The sequence below is a fragment of the Euprymna scolopes genome, chromosome 16 (assembly GCF_053919585.1).
Source record: "Euprymna scolopes isolate OS-2025 chromosome 16, ASM5391958v1, whole genome shotgun sequence".
NCBI lineage: Eukaryota > Metazoa > Mollusca > Cephalopoda > Sepiida > Sepiolidae > Euprymna > Euprymna scolopes.
This window is the reverse complement of record NC_136497.1, coordinates 93083304-93106061: the sequence shown is the minus strand read 5'-3', so window position 1 is coordinate 93106061 and position 22758 is coordinate 93083304. Positions and strand designations below refer to the sequence as shown.

The 22758-nt window shown below is 37.9% G+C and overlaps 1 protein-coding gene and 1 pseudogene across 1 annotated transcript in view; one reads left to right on the top strand and one right to left on the bottom strand.

Moving 5' to 3' along the window:
* LOC145296203 (cytosolic carboxypeptidase 6-like) overlaps positions 1 to 22758 on the bottom strand; it is a 1000694-nt gene that overhangs the window by 300497 nt on the left and 677439 nt on the right. The gene's annotated exons all lie outside the window — the stretch shown is intronic.
* Positions 11279 to 11431, top strand: LOC145296447 (U2 spliceosomal RNA; annotated as a pseudogene).

The window sequence follows — 22758 nt, the reverse complement described above, 5'->3', positions numbered from 1 at the left end:
TAAACGTTTTTTTTTTAATTTTTAAATTTTTTATTTCCATACTTTGTGGACCAGGTGCGAACGCAGACCCCACAATTTTAATGAACCACTGTTCTGCCAGATCAAATATATCCATTCCTATGTCTCGATACATTTTCTATCATTATATGCAATCAGTTTTTTAAAATAGTTAACCATATAGGAGCCTATTTGTGACCACACACACACACACACACACACACACATAAATGCACACACAGACATTCAGCTTTATATTATAGATATACATCACTTCTCTCTCGCTTTATTTGGTCATTGGAAAACAATAATTGATAAATTACTACATGATAGCATTAAAATCACTTTAATGTTGATCCTACCCTGACTAATTCTGTTCATGTTTACCTTGAAAAGAATGAATATTAAAAAAAAGAAAACCTGTCTAAATTTTGAAAAAGAAGAAGAAGAAGAAGAAGAAGATCATCATCATCATCATCATCATCTTCGATTTGACGCCTATTTTATATGCTCGTATGTATTGGACGGGCTTTAGAAATTGACTTTGGAAATCACGTCTCTCTGAGCAATTCTTTATTCTTCTTTGTCTAAAACCCATTCTTATCACTTTCTCTCATGGTTTCCTACTAACCCAAGCACTGAAGCTTTCAATGTGATCAAACCAACAAAGTCTTCTGTTCCCCATACTGTTCGGATTTAATCTTTCTCTGTGAAACATAGGGAACTTTATGAAACGAGTGCCTTGCATGTGCTCAAATAATCTGCTGCGTGTACATGCATATAAACGTACTAGAATAATCCCTGTCTCAGGACAAGGAATAGTTACGCGCTGTTTTATGTCCTGTTATTAAAATTAAATTCAAGATATAATGATACTAAAAGATAATGTCTATCATCCGTATACCAATCTTTATCAAAATCCATTTGGATTCTAGAAATATCTTCAGTTTAAGAGGTTTAAAGAAGAAATTGAAATTCAGGAAATCATGCGTAATTGTGAGTAATTAATATCGATCAAATTCGATGCAAATCTAAAATATTTGAATTTTTAAATGGAGGTTGTGTCCATATTTTGACCTCTAAAATTTCTTTAAAATGCACAAAAGAAACTGGAATCTGGGAAATATTTTATTATTAATATTTAAAATCTATTATTAAAATTTTACACAGATTAAGGGGTATCTAAATTTTAATGAAGGGCTTTCACCATCTTTGCCTAAAATTAAATTAAACTAAATATAGTTCACATTATGCAATCTTATGCATAAGAATTGCCATTCAAAATTCATAATGATCGATTAATATTTGAATACTGTACCTACAAATGTATGAATCTTTACACAAATAGAGATATGTATATCTTTACACAAATAGAGATATGTATACACATTCATGCATACATAATAAAATTAATTCTTACTTTTATTCCAAATTAAATTCTCAAATTTTTCAAAATTTCAATCTACTAAAAACTAAAAGAAGTAATCTTTTCATTATCAAATACGCGATACTGATTCTTAATGATATGATTACTAGAAATAATTGTATTTATTTCAACTTTGATGTGGGAAAATGACTTTTTATTTTTGTTCGTGTATTTGTCTTTGAAAATATGGGTTGATTTTAATCTAAAGCTTATCACAAACGTTCCTCAAATAGTTCCTTCGTGAATATGCCTTCGCCGACTTAATCATAAAAATGTTAACAAATAAATTAATAAAAATAAGATACAAAAAATCAAATGATTTCCCCGGTATTAAATAAAATAATAATTGCATTATTAAACCGTTCAGAAAATTAATATTTGTAAAGGATTTAAGTTTATAAATTATTTGTTTGCTATAAAAAACAATAGGTGTTAAATTAGTTACAAAACTATAAGGGAAATACATTATGAAGAATTTTTTAAAAAAGATAAGATTTATTTTTATATAAGATTGTTGCGAAAATGCTTAAATGATAAAGATATTTTCATAAAAGATTTTTATTTTTAGTAATTTTTAGCAATTCTCCAATTTAAAGTCACTCTCCAAAAAAAGAAGAAATAAAAGGGATACAGTTTCTGTAATCTTTTAGAAATTCATTGGCACCGATATTCTCACCTTGCTTTCTACAATCAAGTAAGAGAATGATTGGAAGTAACTTTTAAATTAATCACTTATGAAATGATTTTTATTTAAATGTTTATTATGCTTGAATGAAAAGTTGAATATAAACGTTCATTTATACAAAAGTGTGGAGTAATCTATAAAATGATAGTTATTATATAAAAATCATTTCATCGAAAATGATGATGAAAAAGAAAAAAAAAGCTTTCTGTTAATATTTTAGAGTAAATGTCCTCACTTGTATGATTTTCAATATTTAATGCAAATGAAATACTTTACTTACTTTTTGAAACTTCTAATTTTTACATTTCGTTTGTAAAGTAATATTAGCCATTGCACAAGCATAAATAATGAGAAATACATAAAGTATGAAGAACAACTAAAGCACATACCTCAAAGTTCTCTATAATAATAAGCTAACTTAGTTTCATGTTTGTGTACGTACGCTATCACGATCCATTCCTTTTTAAAAGATGGGATCGTCCAACCCTTTCAGTGCAAAAAGAGTATTTTTAGTCGCGTGCAAGTGACTCTATAAGTCGGTCCGCCGGTCGGTCAGTCTGTTGGTCGGTCTGTCCGTAACATTTTTGTGCTTGACCTTTTTGGTTAGCTTTTTAAGTTTTTCTTGGCCTTTTGGCCAAGATCAAAGTGTTGGTCAAGATCAAAGTGTAGTATCTGTTCTCTGATACATACACCGCGCGAGGCAGTGCTGTTCTGGCGACACATTCTCGTGCCTGGAACACCTGACGAGCTTGGGTAGTGTTCTGTCCGCACCCCCACTTTGTCTGTCTTTCTCTGCTCTCTCCCCGTGAGGGGAGATCCGAGCTGATAATTTACGACCTTCCTGCCAGAGAGGATTGGAAACACTTTCTCTCTTCCCTCCACTAACTTCCCACTCCCTCTCTCAGTTCTATCTCCCCTTCTTGCCGCCTTTTGGCGCCACTTCTTTTTGGTGCCAAAGTCGGCTCCCCACTTTGGACGCCATCTCCACGTCACTCTTTTCGGTGATTTTTAAAAGAAGAAGGAATCAAAATGGACACCCCCAGCCTGGGGGCCACCAATATGGATACCACCAGCCAAGGGGCTCCTACTCCCCAAGAGGACGACTCCCCAACAGGAGGAGCAAAAACAACCACTGATGGGGTGTACCAGATATGACAGCATTGGACGCTCCCCAAGAGGGGGGAAATTTACCAACAGCTCCCCTGAGGGCGACTTCCCCCCAAAGGGGAGCAAAACCAAAATCGGTCGTAGCATCTCACTCTGACCACAAAAAGGAAGAGGTGCCAGCCCAAACGGACAATAATGGGGACAGCACTCCCCAGGTGGGCTGCTCCCCCAAAAGGAAAAGAAAATGAGGGGGCATACCGCCTTGATCTCACAAACGAGTAAGGGGCAGATGGCCTCAAAGTAAACAAAAAAGATCATTCTCCCTAAGAGGCCGACTCCCTAAAATGGGAAGCTGCTCCCGAAAAAGACTCTTACCAAGGAGAGTCAGTCCCAAAAGAAACTGAAAAGGGAGCCGCACCCCAAAAAAGTGACACTCTCACAAAAGGACAGACTAAGAAATCTGGGGAGGCAGGAAGCGTCGCCAATAAAGAGGCAGGGGCGACCTCCATAAAAGACCAAAAATGGTCTATCCCCACCAAGACCCCATACCAACACCAACACCAACACCACCAAGAGGGTTTGCGTGGGGGAAGACCATAGAAAAACAACTGTCCCCTCAAGAGTATAGAGACCTGTACCTGACAAAGTACAGACAATACATAGAGGGGGCAGATATAAAACCCATACCGGGTGCCTGGGAGGCAATTGAGGGCAGAGTCCTGTCCTTCGCCATTTCCGATATACCGGAAAACCGCCTCCTGGGGATGAAGAAGGAAAACATGGCAGGGCTCCTCCACAAACTTAACATCCCAGTACTATACCTGTACCAGAGGAGTTTCGCCATGTGGGACATCCTCCTACCCACCAAGGACTATGCAGAGAGACTCTCCCCCCAAGAAATAAAGCATGGGAGAGTCAAACTAATACCCGAATACCAGGGCAAGAGAAGGACTCGGGTGCAGGTATTTAACCCAAATACTTGCAGAACTGTTAGGATGCCTCTTCAGCCACCTCTTCGGTGAGGTGGAACAGGTGACCCCAGTACGGTCAAAAACTGGGACTCACCTGGGCTGCTACACAATAGCAATGAGGGAGGTTGTTCGGGCGATACCAGCGCTGCTGACATACAAGGGCACCAGCATAATGGTAGTGGGGGAGGGCCGTCGTCTGCACTGCTGGTTCTGCCAAAAGCAGGACCACATGGCTAGGAGCTGCCCCCAAAGGGTAACCCCTAATCAAACGACCCAAAAGGCTGTCACAACCCCTAAGACAATGCCCGCGTCAAAACAGGCAGCAACAACCCCTGCAACCGCAGCACCAACCCCAGCTCCAAGGAAAACCCAAACCACCCAGGAGGCCAAGGGGGAAGAATGGAGCATGGTAGTGAGACAAAAACGGAAGCCCATAATCCCTTTCGCCACTGTCCCACCACCAGCCTAAAAATCGAGGCAGCAGCCTCTGCAAATGCAGCAACAATAGCCACCGCAGCCGATGTCACGGAAAGAGCTGCAGCAACAACAACTACTGCAGCAGCAAGAGCAGAAAGTGCAGCAGAAGCAGCAGCAGTAACAACACCAGCTAGAGCAGCAGCAACAAAAACAGACACAGCAGCAACTAGAGGAGCAGATACAACCAACGGCCCCCACACCAATCGAGATGGGGATCAAGCGGAGAAAAGACTGCTCCTCTGAGGATGAATCCACAAGTGAGAGGGAGAAGAATTCAACCTCACCTCTCCCCGGTTAATTCGAAAGAATAAAAAAGAAAAAAAAAGAAGAAAAGGGGAAGAAAAGGTGGCCCCCACTCCCTGTGAACATACACCACGCCTAACAACAAAATCCACTTCCACTGCCAAACCAGACACCGCACCAACACCAGACACTGCACCAACAACAAACATGGCACCAGCACCAGACACCACGCCAACACCAGACACTACACCAGCACCAACACTAGGAACCACAAAAACAGCCGTCCCCACACCAATGCAAACTGAGCCACCACCCCAAAAAGAAAAGGAAAAGAATGAACTGAGGGAGGGGAAAGACTTCTCTGCCTCTCACAGACCAACCAAATTAAAAGCCCTTGCCCCCGCGGAACTATGTTATATAGACCCACTATCTGTGGCAACAGACATTTCCCATCGGCAGAGGAAAAACTTAAAACCTCTGCTCGATTACAAACAGATAGAGGGGAAAGATGTAAATATCCCCTCAAATTTCACGGACGCCCCGCTCCTAATAACTTTTGTCAGAACTCTAGAGGCCTGCAATACCAACTTGTGGACAAGGCTGCTGAAGAGCTGTTTCCGGGAACCAAACTGGTGAAGAAAAATGACCCTTCCCTTGAACTGTCAAAACAATGCAGGGGAAGGGTCCCAGTGTTGGTCCATCCATCACTCTACAGGGCCATGAAATTAATTTATCCTTTGGACGTTGGCAGCATTGTGAGAGGTCAGGATATGAAAAACCTGACCACCTTGAGCACAGCACATAACGTCGGTGTCCTCTCTCCGGCTGACTTCGGAGCTGAGTGTGACACACCCTAAGGTAGCTACCATGGCTTTGAATTTGACTAGTTCAAATGCGAGGGGCTTGAGATCATCGGGCCGGGTGGCTTGCCTCTGGCACGACCTCTTGTCCCTAGGAGTGGATGTGGCTGCGATTCAGGAGACGCATTTCATTTCCTCTGTGAACTGTCAGGTGCTGGCCCGAGATATTGAGGTTTTCTCAGCATATGGTAGCCGATGGGGGAAGGGAGTTCCCGTGCTGGTTTAACATACCCTGTCGGCGATGGTCGACTTTGTTCATAGGGATGCGGTGGACAGGCCGGTTGTGGCTGATGTTGCCGTAAAAGATTCTGTGTTTCGGGTGATCGCGGTTCATGCACCCAGGGTCTCATTCCTCAGTCGGCTTGACGCATTTGTAGATTGTCAGAAGCGGGTAGTGCTAATGGGAGATTGGAATGCCATCTTAGACCCCGAGATAAATAAGGTAGGAGGCGATGCTAGAGGATCAGAGAGATGCGAGTCCAACCTGGTTGATCTGATGGCTAGATGCGGTCTAGTCGACAGGTTTTGGGTCGAGCATCCGGGGCGGAAGATGTGGATGTGGACCAATAGCGTTTCCTCCTATCCAAACACTTACTTGGACAGAATGTTAGGAGAGGCGAAGTAGACTTCTTATCTTGTCCCACGTTCACTTGGCTAGGCCAGACAGACCATAAACTAGTTATGGCCCGGCTGAAGCTGGAAGTTAAACACCTCCCTTCTGGAGATACAAGACTTCCAAGAAAAGCTAATAGAATTAATTCAAAAAGCATGTGGAAGTGGTGGGTAGGTTTAAAAGCCAAAATTAGAACCTTCTCCGCCTCGCACTAGATAAGGCCAAGATGAAGAGGAAGCTAGAGGAGAAACTAGCCCGGGCTACAGGGGAGGGTGATAGGGTTAGCAGTACCTTCTGCGTGAGAATAGTGAGCGTTATGAAGGTCAAGTAGTCAGAGCTAGGCTTAGAAAGGTAGGCAATGAAGCAGTCAACTCCAACACTGATGCGCATCATGAAATTTCTAGGCGTGGCTCGGACAAGTACATTGCAAAGGTAAGAAATCCAGATGGACACACGCTGGAATCGACTCGGGAGATCTGCGAGGGGTTTCGAGAACTTTTCAAGAAGCATTTTACGCAGCAGCCCGATCTTCCAGTCCTTGAGTTTAGTGACTATTTGGCTGACTCTCCCCGCTTCGAGGCAGCTAGAGCAGCTAGTTGCGAGGGCTGGGTGACGGAGCGGGAGGTTTTTACTGTGCTGAAGCAGGTCAGCTGTAACAGATCTCTGAGACTCGATGGTCTGCCATACGAACTGTATTTGAGGCTGTCGCCCATGTTTCTGCCTCTTCTGACGGATGTGTTCAACCATTGGTTTGCTCAGGGATCCATCCCGGGGTAGATCACCAAGGGAGTGATCACCTTGCTGAGGAAAGGTAATGGGCAAACCACCAACCCCCAGTCTGCAGAAGCAGCAACAGCAACACCCAAGCCAGACGACAATGTACTGGACCCACATTGCCAGTAAGGAAGACACTGAATGGGGTCCACAAACGCAAATGTCCCTCAGGAATACCGGAACCTCTTCAAGTCCACTTACAAGGACCTCACCGAAGGGAACGTTATAAAACCCCTTCCAGGCGCCACAGAGGACCTTAAGAAGAGGATAGTGTCTTTTATAACAAAGAAAAGAGGCCTCACAGGAGTAAACAAAGACAACATGGTGGACCTTCTCTTGGATCAGAAGATCCCAGCCAAATACATATGCAGGAGGAGCTATACAATGTGGGACGTCCTGCTCTCAAACCAAAGAGAGGCCGAAAAGACAGCCAATAGGACCAATCTGCGCTGGAAAAACATCAAATTCCAACCAGAATACCTTAGTCAAATGGTCACCAATGTCACCGTACTGAATGTCTCCTGTCTCCTGGGAGCAAATCATAGTAGAGACGGAGTCCGCACTGCTGGCACTGTCAGCAGAAGGGACACATGGCCAAGGATTGCCCCAAAAGAAATCCGACCATAGCCCCTACAGCTGCCAACAAGCCTTGTGCCCCAGAAACGACAACCAAGCCAGAGGACCCATCCTCCAGCATTGTATGGCTCACAGTGACTCGAAAGGGGAAAACAAAGTCCCCTAATTCCAGCCAGCAAGCGGACGGAAAACATGCACCGCAGCAACAGCAACAGCCACTGCAACTGATACCGCCCAAGCAACCAGAATACAATGACCAGCAACCACTGCAGCCAAAGACGTCACAATCAAAACAGCAGCAGCAACCGCAGCAGAAGCATCAGCAGAGGAGCAGAAAAAAAACACTCCAGGAACAACGACTGACCCCTGGACAAACTGAATCGGGGACCAAGGGAAGGAAACACTGCTCCTCAGAAGATGAGTCTGCCAACGAGAGGGAGGGAAAACAAAACAACCCCCTCCACTCCCGGTCCATTCGAGGAACAAAAAAGAAAGAAACAAAAGAGTTAAAAAGATGGAAGGGGAAGAAAAGGTGCCCCCACCCCCTGCGAGCATACACCATCCCAAACAACAACAACAAAACCAACCTCCACCCCCAAACCAGATACCGCACCAACACCAAACACTTCACCAACCACCACACCAACACCCAACACAGCAGTAACACCAGATACCACGCATACCACAACAACACTGTACACTACACCAACACCTGACACCGCACCAACACCTACCCCTACACCAATGTAAACCGAACCACCACCCCAAACAGAAAAAGGAATGAATGGACCCAGGAGAGGGTGGGACCACTCTGCCTCTCGTGGACCAACTAAAAGACTAGAACTTTGCAAAATTGACCGTCTCACGGTGGCAACGGCCCTCTCACATCGTCAGAGGAAGACTTTAAAGTCACTGCTGGATTGCCAACAGATAGAGAGAAAAGATGTTAACATCCCCTCCAATTTCCCGGACGCCCCGCTCCTAATAACTTTCGTTAAAACTCCAGAGGCTTGCAAGAGCAACTTGTGGTCACTTCTGAAGGCAGCTGAAGGTGCTGAACTGGGATTTCAAAGTTTTCTCGGCATATGGCAGCCCGCGGAGGAAGGGAGTCTCTTTGCTAGTGAAACAAATTCTGTCCGCAACAGTCGACGTTGTTCATAGAGATACGATGGGCATGCTGGTCGTGGCCGATGTTGCCATAAAAGATTCTGTGTTTCAGGTAGTTGTGGTTCATATGCCCAGCACCGCTCGTGAGAGGGTCTCATTCTTTGGTCAGCTTGACGCGTTTGTAGATTGTCAGAAGCGGGTAGTGCTAATGGGGTATTGGAATGCCATTTTAGACCCAGATTTAGATAAAGTAGGAGGTGAAGCTAGAGGGTTGGAAAGATGTGAGCCCAGCCTGACTGATCTGATGGCTAGATGCAATCTGGTCGACAGGTTTCGGGTCGAGCATCCAGGACGGAAGATGTTGATGTGGACCAATAGCGTTCCCTCCTATCTGAATACCTATTTGGACAGGATACTAGTTAGAAGAGGCGAAACAGAATTCCTATCTTGCCCCACATTCACTTGGTTAGGCCAGTCAGACCATAAACTAGTTATGGCCCGCACAACACCTAACAGCTCTTGTCGAACTCTTGGTCTTGCTCCTTTGGGACAGAGGAAGACACTGGGTGAGCAGACAGGTCTGTATTAAACGTCCATGTGAGGGAGGTTTGGGAATGCCGGACTTGAGGTGTCATCGAGATGCTGAGAGGCTGGCCTTCCTTAGCGACTACCTTCAAGATGATCAATCGTGGCACCCCGCAATCACTGCTGCCTTTCCCGACCTCATTCTCGACCCCGCTATCGAGAGTCGTCGCAGTCCGCAGGGAGATTCAGCCTACCTGAAAAAGTGTCGAGCCATGCTAAAACGACTACCAGAGTCCAGCGACATTGTGACTGCCACCCATAGGGAACTCCACAGAGATCTAGTGAGGGGGGCTGCCGACGACTCGCTATGCGTGTGTTTGGGTTGGCAGCAGAATGAGATAAGCTCCGCATAGAGTTGGGCGCCAGGTTCGAGTCATCTGAACAGTTCAGAGTTCTCTCTGACCTGGCGATTGGTTCGAAACGCACTTCCCCTCAACAATATACAATGCAGTTCTGGTTTCTTGGAGTCACCGGCCTGTCCCCTATGTGGGACGATGGCTGCAGAAACAACTGATCACGCATTTTTCGATTGTCGCAAACTCCGCCAGTACTGGTCGTATGTTGGCGAGGTGACGGCTCGTATCGACCCCGAGCATCCTCGCTCGATTACTGTATCCAACGTAGTGGACAACATGAGGCCGCCGTGGGACCAGGAGAGACAAATGGTCTACATCGCAATCCTGGCCGTGGCGAGAATGGTGATTTGGACGTCGAGACTGCAAGATGGCCAGGGGATGCAGCCTTTTTCTGATCAGCATTTGATCACTTTCTTTAAGCACCAACTACGGGTAAAGATCAGATGCGACAGAAGAAGGCTGCATCGCGTGGCTTTTGAAAGGAAATGGATACAGTTAGCAAGTCTGTATGTACGAAGAGGGGCCAAATTTAAATACGTGTTCCCCGCCTAGGTGTGGCGCGCACGGTTCTGGGGTTTCTGTTGGACCCCCGCCCCTTTCCAATTCTACTTCCTTCAGCTTCTCAGCCAGCTGAATAAATCTTGTTTCCCTTATTAGAAAGCCTCCAAGACCCCCAACCTCCAAAAACAACAACTTTTCTTTTCTTTTGCACCCCCCTTCCTCTCAAAATTCAACCCAGCTTGGAGGAAATCAAATCAAACACTAACACAACCCCCCTCCCCGGCCTCACCGCCAAATTTTTCTTTTCTCCCCTATTTAGGACACAACCCTCTCCCCTACATTTAGAGGCTGCTCGCAAAACCCTGGTTCCTTTACAAACCAGAGTGAAATGGGTGGTCTAGCATTTCAGATAGGGTTGGGAGGGCTTTCCTAACCGGGGTTTTTTTGTTTTTTTTTTTGCCAAGTTACTCGACACAAATGAAATCTTATTAATATTGTTATCTTATTTGTATTTTTTTACATAAATAAAAAATGTTTTAAAATTGGGTTTAAGTAGTCCCACCACACACACATAAATAATTAAGTCCCACCACACACACATAAATACAAATTTAAAGGGTAACCATGATAAAAGATGCTGGCCGAGAGAAAAACATTTAAAATCTACAACAGAGACGAGATGGATCAACCAACCTCACCATTTTGAGTTGGCCTTGTGCCTCAGTTTTTTGTTCATTTTCCCAATTGTATTTTTTTTCCTGTGAATAAAAAATTTAATATCTCAAAGTGTAGTATCTGTTCCGGCAGATACTGCAAGCAAAGACCATATGTAGGGTTGCCCCCACATATAAGACCTTGGTCAATGTAGGAGCAACCCTTCATACCAATTGTCACTACCCAGCTCCCCTACTCCCCAGGGAGTTGGTCCCCATTTACCCTTCACTCCTCACATTAAAAATCGGCCTTGTGCCTAATTTGCTCGGTGAGTGAGCAAATAAATACCCTTTTCTTGGCCTTTTGGCCAAGATCAAAGTGTAGTATCTGTCCTTACTACATGCTGTACTTATGTTTGTAAATTTTCCTTGGCCACATAGCTAAGATCAGAGTGTAGTATCTGTTCTTAATAGATGCTGTACTTACGTTTGTAACTTTTCCTTAGCCACATAGCTAAGATCAGAGTGTAGTATCTGTTCTTAATAGATGGTGTACTTGCTTTGTAGCTTTTCCTTGGCCACATAGCTAAGATCAAAGTGTAGTATATATTCTTAACAGATGCTGCACTTACATTTGTAACTTTTCCTTGGCAATTGAAGGGGAATCCCTTCCATGCTAAGGCATTTTTAGTCGCATGCAAGTCACTCCATCGGTCGGTCTGCAACACATTTACATTTTTTTTTTTTTAAGCAAGGGGTATGGAGTAACATTTTGTCCCCCGATTTATCAGAGAGGGACCTATGTTTTCAATGAGTCCGTCTGTCCGTTAGTCCGGATGATTGACGGATAACTGTCCATTAGTTTTTCCTGAAATTTTGTCACAAATTATATTTTAATATATAAATGTGCATAGTCAAAAAAATTTTTTTTTTTTTTTTTTGCGAAAGATCCTGTTTTACCCACAGGGGCTCAAAAGGGGTAAAAAATGGCCAAAAATGACACTTTTTGTCCTGTAACATTTGATCCATCCATTAGATTTTTCTGAAACTTACCCAAAATGTGGAGGGCATTGTTCTAAATATAAATTCAGTATGGGTGACCCTGGCAAAAGTCTGGTTTACATCCCCCGGCGACTTTTAGTGCTGAAAACGCCCTTTCTTCTGGCGTGTTTTTCATATTTCTAAACAAAAACTTGATATGTATATCTATATAGTAGTGTGAAACTGCACTGTTTGCCCATTGCCACTGGTAGTCGGCATTCCAAGTGGCTCATAAGGGGTCAAAAATGTACCAAAATTGAAAAAAAAGTACAATTTTTGCCCCATAAATTTTGACCTATTTGTCTAAAATGTGCAGGGCATTGTTCTTAATATAAATTCAGTATGGGTAATCCTAGCAAAATTCTGCTTTGCGTCCCCTGAGGACTGTTAGTGCTAAAAATGCCCTTTTTTCATATTTCTCAATAAATAACTTGATATGTATATCTATATAGTGCTCTTCCATAGTGCTGAATTCAAATATACATGTGTTAAGGTGTAAAACTGCATAGTTTGTCCATTGTTCCTGGTATTCAGCATTCCAAGGGGCTCATAAGAGGTAAAAAATGTACCAAAATTGCAAATAATGACACTTTTGCCCCATAAATTTTTACCTATACATTAGACTTTTCTGAAACTTGTCCAAAATGTGGAGGCCATTGTTCTTAATATAAATTCAGTATGGGTGACCCGGGTAAAAATTTGGTTCTGTCTCCCGGGTACTTTTAGTGCTAGAAAACACACCATTTTGGGACTCCCATGCAGCACTAATTTTTATTAAAACAATATTTCATACAGAGAGGGACCACGCATGCACGGCTTGTTTTTTAAGCAATGTGCATTGAGTAACATTTTTGAGTGTTATGTTCAAGCTGATTCCACCTATGATTGCAGTGAATCTAATTCTTTACACAATAAAAACGAGGTTATTGTGAGAAACACTTTATTAAAAAAAAAAAAAGGTAGCGTCGTTGTACAATTTTTCACTAGCTTTTATGGTGTTATTCTACACCAACAAATATGTTGGCTGAATTTATATTGTCTCGACTATGCATACAGCAGCATAATCGGAGTAATATGGGCAATGCAGATCAAAATCATGATTTCAGTTTGATTTGACGAATGCATAATCAAGAATACTGCCACTTTTATGAGTAGAATATTGTACCAATTGCTTGAATCCATAAGAAATAATAGAACTGACTATTTGATGCATGTTACCGAGAAAATCAATGTTAAAATCTCCAACAATGTAACAGTTGTCACAGTCACTTATTAATTTGTATAAATTCTCTAAAAGAGAAAAAGTATCAGCACCCTGAGATCGATAGATATTTATAATATGACAATAATTACTAGAAAACTTTTTCATTTGAAATAAGTCATTGTTTACTTCACCATTAAGTTTGAAATCTTCTTTATAATAATTTGCAATATCTTTCCCATTACCTCTATTTGTAAGATGAAGATTGAATCCTTCAATATTTAAGTGATCATTGTTAATACTATCTGAACACCATGTTTCTTGTACACAAATCATTTTACATTGTTTCATCTTATAATCATTGCGTAGATCATTAATCTGTTTTGGCAAAGAACGAATATTAAGACTAGTTAATTGGTAAATTATCTTACAGTTTTCTCAGTATTATTGTAAGATACTGTTTTAAGTGTTGATAGTTCTTCAATTGCTGGCTGTGAAGGGTATTTTTTTTTAAATTTCTTCCATGATAAAAAGTTGGCTTATAGCTTGAACTCGGCTGAGCATAACATATGCCTGTGCTGGTTCCATTACATGTCTTAAATCCAGAACTAGAAGATCAGGTTTACATAATGTGGCTCCCTGCATTTTATGAGCAGTACAAGCAAAACTAAGTTTTAGAGGAAATTTCAATGCAGTTAGTATTTGATTATTAATTTGTTTCTTTGACATACTAAAATTAAATTCTATTTTTTCAATAGAAATCACAGGAATACCAGTAAACTGACCTTGTAGAAAAGCAAACTTTTTTCGTTTGTTCTTTCCAACTTTTTCATTTTTAAAATGAACTAATGCACATCTGACAACACCACTATTTGAATACTGAAATCCAACAATTTCTCCAAATGCACCATTAGTTAATAAATCAATAACATCCACATTGTAAGTTAACATAACTTTTGTATTTTAAGCTTCAGTAGTTTTTGCAGTGTTAAGTGTTAAAAATAGAACCATCATTAGATGTTTTTGCATTAATTTCTTTTTGTGCTGAACTTTTTACAATTGCTGGAATTTCATGTAACGTGCCTTCTAACATTTCCATTTTATGTTCATTAATTTCATTTACATGTTTATTTTTGCAAGTAACAAAAAGTGCATCAAGGGGAATATCAGGATGATTAAGAGGTTTTACCCTTTTTTTAAGCATTCAAGTCATTCTTAAGGTCATTCAATTCATCCTTAAGTTCATTAAAATCATTCTAAGTCATTTACTTTTTATTTATTTAAGTCATTTCAGCCGATTTTTCGGTCATTTTAGTTTATCTTTAAGAATTTCATGTCAATCCTACATTCACACATTCATTCATTACACGAGAGCATGCAACTAATGGCTATCGGCCTTGTTTTTATTTCATCTAATGTAGCTGTTGTGGTGAACATTAAACTCGAACTGAAATAAACTTTTTGGGCTTTAGGACTAGGATAAAATTCAGTATCGGTTGTCCAAAAATATAGTACGATAATATTCTGGATTCTTCGTTTGTACTGGACATACATAGAATAGAAATATGTCACAAAGTCATACAAAGGTTTTGGAAAAACATGCCACATAACCAGGTATATTCTGAAACTTTATTCACCAGAGCACTTAGATAATTATGTTTCAGTTTGAACAAAAATGGTATAATACTATTGTAGGATATTTGTCTGTGCTGGACGTCCATAGAATATATGGCAGCATTTAAAACAAATAAATTATACACCTTTGGAATGTCTGTACGTTCTTCTAGTAGTTACTAAAATGTGAAGACTTATGTGTGATTACATTTGTGTGGGAGAAGTTAGTAGTAGTGGGATTTCACATTCAATGGTGGCAGGAGGTTATAGTTACTGGAAGAAGTTTGTGTATAAGTAGGAAGTAGTGTTTCATAAAATATGAAAATAAAAAAATCTGTTTTTAATATGCAGTCTGGAAAAAAAACAAAGCTTGCACTGAAATTTTTTCAAAATGTATTGCAATTAATTTTATTCTACTACACGGTAGTCTACTAACAGAAGAGGAAAAGAAAATATATTAAACAAAATCAAGACTGTGTAACATGGGTGTCGATTATAAAGGAGTCACTTTCCGTGTTTTTGTCATATAATTAGTAAAGACGCCAGGCAATGAACTACTAAAAATAATCTCAAAATATCGTCTGAGTTAGACAACACACTGATGCAAGTATGATAACTGGGTAGAAAAAATGTGTCTTATTAGTTTGTGCTTTATTCTGGTAAAACAATTACTTTTCTGGTTGACACCATGCTACGATGAAAGAACGCAAACTGAGCCAGCCTAAGACGCTATGATTGTCGAAAATTTGATTCTTAAATAAATAAAGGTTTGTTTATTAAAAAAAAATGCGTTGTATTAGCTTTCTAAAACTATGTTTTCCAATATAAATTTAAACAATATTTCTATCATGGAGGAAAAAGTATTCACTAATTCATTTCACGTGTGCCAACGCGTATCTCCTAGTTTGGACATTTGAAAATATCACTATTGAAGACCAAACGGATTTTACTTTCCTTGTGGATATCATGCTACGAGAACGGAAAAATCATAAACTGATCCTGATGAAGATACTGCGATAGTCGAAATTTAATTTATAAACAAGTAAGTGTTTGTTTATTTTTTTTAATCTGCATTGTATCGGCTTTCTAAACTTATGTATTTAAAAATATATATATATATATACATATATATATATATACATATATATATATATATACATATATATATATATATATATATATATATATATATATATATATATATATATATATATATATATATATATATATACTTAAGTTATATCAAAACAGATTTAAACTATATAAGTCGAAGTAAATGAGAAGCGACTAGCTCAACTTTATGTATTGGATTTATTTTTATGCTGAACAGTATGATAAATCAAATGCGTCCTTGTGGGGCATCCATTTTCTGTTCTTTTTGAGATGTCATAAATTCATTTTGTATTACAAAGTTGAGTCAAATGATTTGCAATATTTTCGTAAGTTATTTATTTTATTTATCAAGTTTCAACAAAAGCAGTTTAGCATTGAGAGTAGAACACCATCTAGTACCACCATTCTTATTTGATCCCATGCTGATACCAGTTCTTGTCCTTTGAGATGAAGAATTCTGTCACAGAAGTTTCTGCCTCCACTTGGTGATTGAAGCATCATGATTTATTTTGTTGTTTTACTGCAGAAAAGATAACTTTCTACTATGTTCCAGAGTTTTTTTAGATAAGTATTGATAATTTGTTTTATATAGATTATTCAGAATACTGTTCTCATCTTGGATGTTATTCCCACCATGTTTCAACTAATGTAACTCATAAATTGAACCTATTTTTTAATCTATGGTGATAACTTGCTGTCGTTCCATCAACCGCAACTAAGTAGAAGTTTTAAGTAATTGTATTCTTAATATCGCTGGCACTGAGGATTAAACTTTCAATCTCCAGAAGATGGTCAAGAAGAAATTGTCATGAAGGTGTATCAAATAAAAGGATTCCATTTCAAATTTCGTATAGATTCGTCAGCTTGACATAAAGATTTCCAAGTTCAACAAGATACACCAGAAGAAGGTTACATCAGCCAAAATGTTGTGAGAATAACGTTCAAGATGAAGATAGCAATCCAAATAATCATAATAATTCAAAGCTCACTTTCTGTTTATTAATGCTGTGTATTTTTGCTGCACAATATTCAGTAGCTCAGAGTACAGGTTTGCATTGATGGTTGTACCTTCAAAACGAACAATAATCTGATATAAGTTTAAATACATGCACATAATGCAGAATTTTAGATTTACCCTTGTACATTACGTCTGCTATTGCTATTTGATATATGTCTAAATTAAATTAAAAAAGTAATTATGACTATTGTTTTTACTAGTGATTGATCGTTTATCAAGGCAACAAGACACTTGAGAATGAGAGTTAATGAAATGAATTAACTGTTAGTTCAATGATGAAGAATATTAAAAGAGAATTGAAAATGACTCTTCTTAAGAGTCCAATGCTTAAATTCTCAGTCTAACATTCTAAGGTAACATCAAGTAGAATAAGTGCATAAAACTGCAAAGAAGGTAGGCTCCTTCTACCAGGGTAGAAAACTTCTCACACCTACCAGTGCCCTATATTTCAAAAAGACCCCTATTCACTCATGCATGGAGTATTGTTACCACATGTAGGCTGGTGCACAAACCACCCGCTTCTAGCTCTTGGACACTGTGTAAAAAAGAATTTCTAACTTAATAGGTCTTACATAGTCTGCCTAGCTCGTGTTGCAGAGATGTATCCTGATATTTGTTTAAGTACTTCTATGGAATTTGATTTGATGAACTTACGCCTCAACATAAATATCCCCGACTCACTCAACTAGCTGAAACATCCCACCATCCCACCATCCTACTCTCCATTGTAGAGATTTTTAGATGGTGGTGGATTTTCTACTCTAACAGCTTCTTTTCTCAGACCACTTGCCTTTAAAATTCTCTCCCTATTTCCTGTTTCCTCGACTGTACCAACATGCAGAAATTTAAATGTAACGTGAACAAATATCTTGCTGTCCAACTTCCCACTCAGGTTGCCGCTATAAATCTGACCTCTTTCACAGTAATCTCTTACGTTTCAGTGGCATATGCTTTGTTTAGTAATGAACAAGCTTAAAAAGAAAAAGAAAAAATAATGAACTGAATGTAGAAAATTTGATTATTCATGATGGACGGTTTATAACCAGTAATTATTGTCATTTGATTTAAAAACGATCATGATATAATCTGCAAAAAGCAGTCATGTGATGTGTTTCACAGATAGGAAATTCTTGGAAATAAACTTTGTTCACAGAAATTCTGTTTGATGTAAAGCACATGGAGAAAGAAAGGAAATTTCTTTTCAGATTTGGTAGAAAGATCAGATTTTACTTGAAAACGATAACAATATTTATGGCTTTGAATACTTAATTATTTGCTTAGATTTAACTTGTAAAATCATTGTGGTTTACTTCTTTCCAACTCTACAAATGTGTATGGAGGGTGCTTTTACATAGAGAATTTTGGTAAAAGTAATTTGATTTTTTTACTACTTTTGGACTAAAGTTTATTCGAGGATAAAGGTTAATGAGTGTCAGGTGACCAGTGAGACAACACTGTGATGATCAGTTATGGTGGAATTGGATAGTGTTTGTTTATTTAAGAGAGTAGCTCAAGAGGAACTTGTTCATGGTGAAGACGACCATGTTATAGTGAGCTGTGGTATTGTGTTCCACAAACAGGCAGTTCTTTTTCAGTTCAGGAATTTTTATCATTTTACGTTTAGTTTTAATGAAAGATAAATAATAAAGCAAACTAGCAGTTATTGTAGCTAGACGAATATCCACCAAGAATGTTCTATAGGGGAAACCGAGGATAGAAGTCTCAACTGAGCGCCTGTTGTCTCACTTTTAATAAGCAATCATCTACTTTTCACGTGTACAATCAGTCAAAGCCATTTTATTACTGATTCTTGGTATTAGCTTATCATTTGCGGCTAAAAGGTTGGGTTCAATTTATCGAGCAATGGCTACCAAGACGAGAATGTTAACCCAGCGCATCTCTCTTGCGAAATTAATGATGCACATGACACAATGTAGTAAGATGGAATAGATCTGCAGGAAACTCTTGCCAGTTCACCAAGCTTATAGAACAATGATTAGAATGACGGAGGGAAACTTTTGGTGTTATCAAGAATCGGAAATTAAAAGCCATAAGATATGCCAGAATTATTAGACGTCCTGGAGCAACGGAGATTTCTAAATAATAAATGACCTGCATTGCTAGTAAAGGATGTTTATACAGTAAAGTCCACATGATTATACATCGCTCACCTTGTGGAATATTACAAAATTAAAGGGTAGAATGAATGAAAAAGACAAAAGAAACACCGGGAAAATGTTTCATTAGATGGGGGAGACGGTGTCATGGAGACAAGAAATCTAAAGAAAGAAGATGGTAAGAAGATAAGAGAGGGATAAGTTAAGAGAATGGAAAAAGTGTGCAACGTCGTCTGGGAACCAACACGTTGTAATCTCAGTAGCAAAGCAAATAAAGAACAGAAATTAACTTTAACTCGCATTTTTTATTGCACAACATTTATTTCCTCATTCTCTCGTTACTGCTGTGATTGTCTCTTACGTGATCATCTTCTCTTTATGGGCTCTTGAATGTCATCCACGCCTCTAACATAATCTCGAACGTTATTCACGTCTCTAACGTGATTTCGAATGTTTTTCACGTCTCTCTTTTTTATAGTTTTCCTTTTCCTTTCCGTGACGTAATTTCTCTCACAGCTCGGTATTTGCATATAACCGTCTGCGCTATGTTACAAGTGTGGAAAATGAGATAAAAGAGAAAACAAATGTTATGAAATAATAGAGAAGCTAAAAGACTGAAAGTTGACAAAAGGTAAAGAAAGTGATGATAAAAAGAATAATACAAAGATTGGAAAAAGAATAGGAAAAGAGGTGGAGAGACAGCACGGAAGTAAGTACAAATAAATGCAAGAAGAAACAAAATTGAAAGAGTGAATTGTAGGAGAGAAAAAAATCAATTATACTAGCAGATGAAAGAAACGAATTTAATATGATACAGTAGTGAGGGTTGATGACATGCGTTGAATCGAGAGAAATAATATGAGGATGCTAGATTGATGCATGAGGTGATTCTTTAAGACAAACTCAGATTTGATGATCTCAAAGAAAGATTAAATCTGAAGCATATAGAGAAATGTATGCAAAACAGCAAACTTCGGTATTTTAGTCAAATTGAAAGAATGGATAAAAGTTCTTGGGCTAGTGAGTGCATTACAGTTGAGATAGCAACATTAGTTGGTAAAGGAAAACGTAAGAGAAAGTGATAAAGATGGCTTTGAAAGAAAGACGGATAAATAAAAACTAGTTCAGAGAGTTGGAAGTCAATTTCTAAAAACCTCCCAACATATCTCAGCATGTAACGTAAAATGGACATTAAACCAAATATGATAAGTGTCTGATATCACTCAAAGTGTTAACAAAATACATATTTTCAATTTTATATTTTTCCAATATATATATATATATATATATATATATATATATATATATATATATATAATGTTTTCGCAAAAATCAAGATAACAAAATATAAAATGAAGAACAGCTTATTGTGCATTTTCTTACGTATTACAATTGTTTCATAAACATTTGAACAATTTTAAATATTATATCACTCAAAAATATTCCAAAACAGCTACCCTTTAGACGGCAAAATACACTATTTATTAGTCCTCGCACGAAAGAGCAGTACACAAAATGTTTTAAATAATAATAATAGAATAACAAAGACTTTTGCTGACAAGGATTACTATTGACCGTAACCAGTTATACATTCCTTTTGAAATTTTCATCTCTATTTTTCTCGTTATGTACTGAATATTTGTTAATGAAACCTATATGAAATATGTTCCTTATTAAATTTTAAAGATTTTCTATTCTGAAAGAAGTTTAAAAACATTTAATCTAAAAAAGTTATTTTAAAGTTCTGGTTAAAAAAATTCAGATTTTCTCAATATTCAGACCTGTATTACAAAGAGAGGGTAACAAAAAATGAATTGTGGTGTGAGGAGAAATACAAACTGAAACAGAGAGAATATTCAGACCTATAATAATACAAAGAGGGGGTTGCAAAAATGAGTTGTGGTGTGAGGAGAAATACAAACTGAAATAGCGAGAAGGAGAGTTTTAAAATATAATCTTAAAAAGATAAGATACAAGTTAGAAAAGCATTTAATCCAAGGCATGAAAATTGTTAAACAAAATGTTTTTTACTATAGGTTTTAAAAATAAAGGTACAAGATTCAATTTGAAATGTATTTATCTTCAAATGCACTTTTATTAATTTTACAAAGTAAGGAAACAAAATTAATTTAAATTGAATCAAAAAATTACCTTGGATTTATTTTATGTAATGTACATTTTGTTGCAATTTAAAAACATTATCTTTCATCTAGCAATTAATGATATAAATATAAAATTTTCAATGATTTTTTTTAAAAGTGCAACAGAATGTACATTACATAAAATAAATCCAAGGTAATTTTTTGATTCAATTTAAATTAATTTTGTTTCCTTACTTTGTAAAATTAATAAAAGTGCATTTGAAGATAAATAAATTTCAAATTGAATCTTGTACCTTTATTTTTAAAGCCTATAGTAAAAACATTTTGTTTAACAATTTTAATGCCTTGGATGAAATGCTTTTCTAACTTGTACATATATGACTACATTCATTATCTCTATTTTTAGACAACAAGCAGATGAACCTACCTACACATCATCTTTATATTTTCTTTGTGTTTTTTTATTTTTTGATAGCCTTCGTATTTAGTAATTGCCCTATTTTTGTATTTCGACTTTTTAAATATTTAAACCAATTATCTATTTTAATATTAATTTAATCTTTTGTAAGTTTTTTTTATTTTAATAATTGTTTTCTTCCCACTTTATTTATTTAATTGATTTATTTCCAAATACTAATCCACCCCTTCAGATTCTAGTTTATACTTATATGCTTTAGTCAGGGATCCACCATCGTGCACTGAGAGGAAGCTTCACATGCCTCCCTACAGTGACTTAGTCCACAATACATAGCAGTCTACATTGTACTGTAGAGAACCTACTGTTGATTTTATAAAATTATTTTTATATAATGGCTTGAATCATAAGAGAACATCAGGACCTTAACCAAGTGTCAGGATCTAAAGAATGACTTAAAAATGGCATGGTCTCTAAGAGAGATAGACATTATACCGGTTGTGATAGGTGCAACTGGCTTAGTGAAAAAGAATCTTAAGAAGTACCTGGAAAAAATCCCTGGAAGACCAAGCTGCAATGAAATACAGATTGCAGCCATAAAGGGAACAACATCTATTCTAAAAAGAGCCCTCGGATATAAATCCCAATCATAATGAAATCAAGTGTCAGTTACGGGAGGAAGGAGCCCCTTGATCTCTTAAAAATTTATCAAGTAAAATAAATTTTTAAAAATAAATGAAAAATGGTTCTATTCTGGGAATTGATTTTACTCATGCTGGCACGGGTATTCTACTTTGATGCCAAAAATGGATTTAAAAGATGAATACGTGAGATACAAAAATGAATTTAAAAGATAGAAAAGTAAGTTTTTTGTTTGTTTTCTGAGTTTAATCATATCACTACATGTGGTGAGTATTTTATAAACTCAAAATGCAAACTGAAGAGTAAAAAAGCACAAATCTTTACTAAAAAGCGCATAAAACTAAAGTTCAATGCTATTTCTCTTGAACAATATTACAGTCTTAAATATTAATGAACTTGTAAATTTCATGAGAAAAGCTGACACTTGCAATTTATATAAACTTAATTATCACATTTTCATTCAGACACATGAATTGCCATTGCTTTTCGAATGAGAGCAAAGGTTAGACAAAATGAATGAAAATTGGAAAATAAATTTGTTTTCTAATTCGGATTAACATTTGA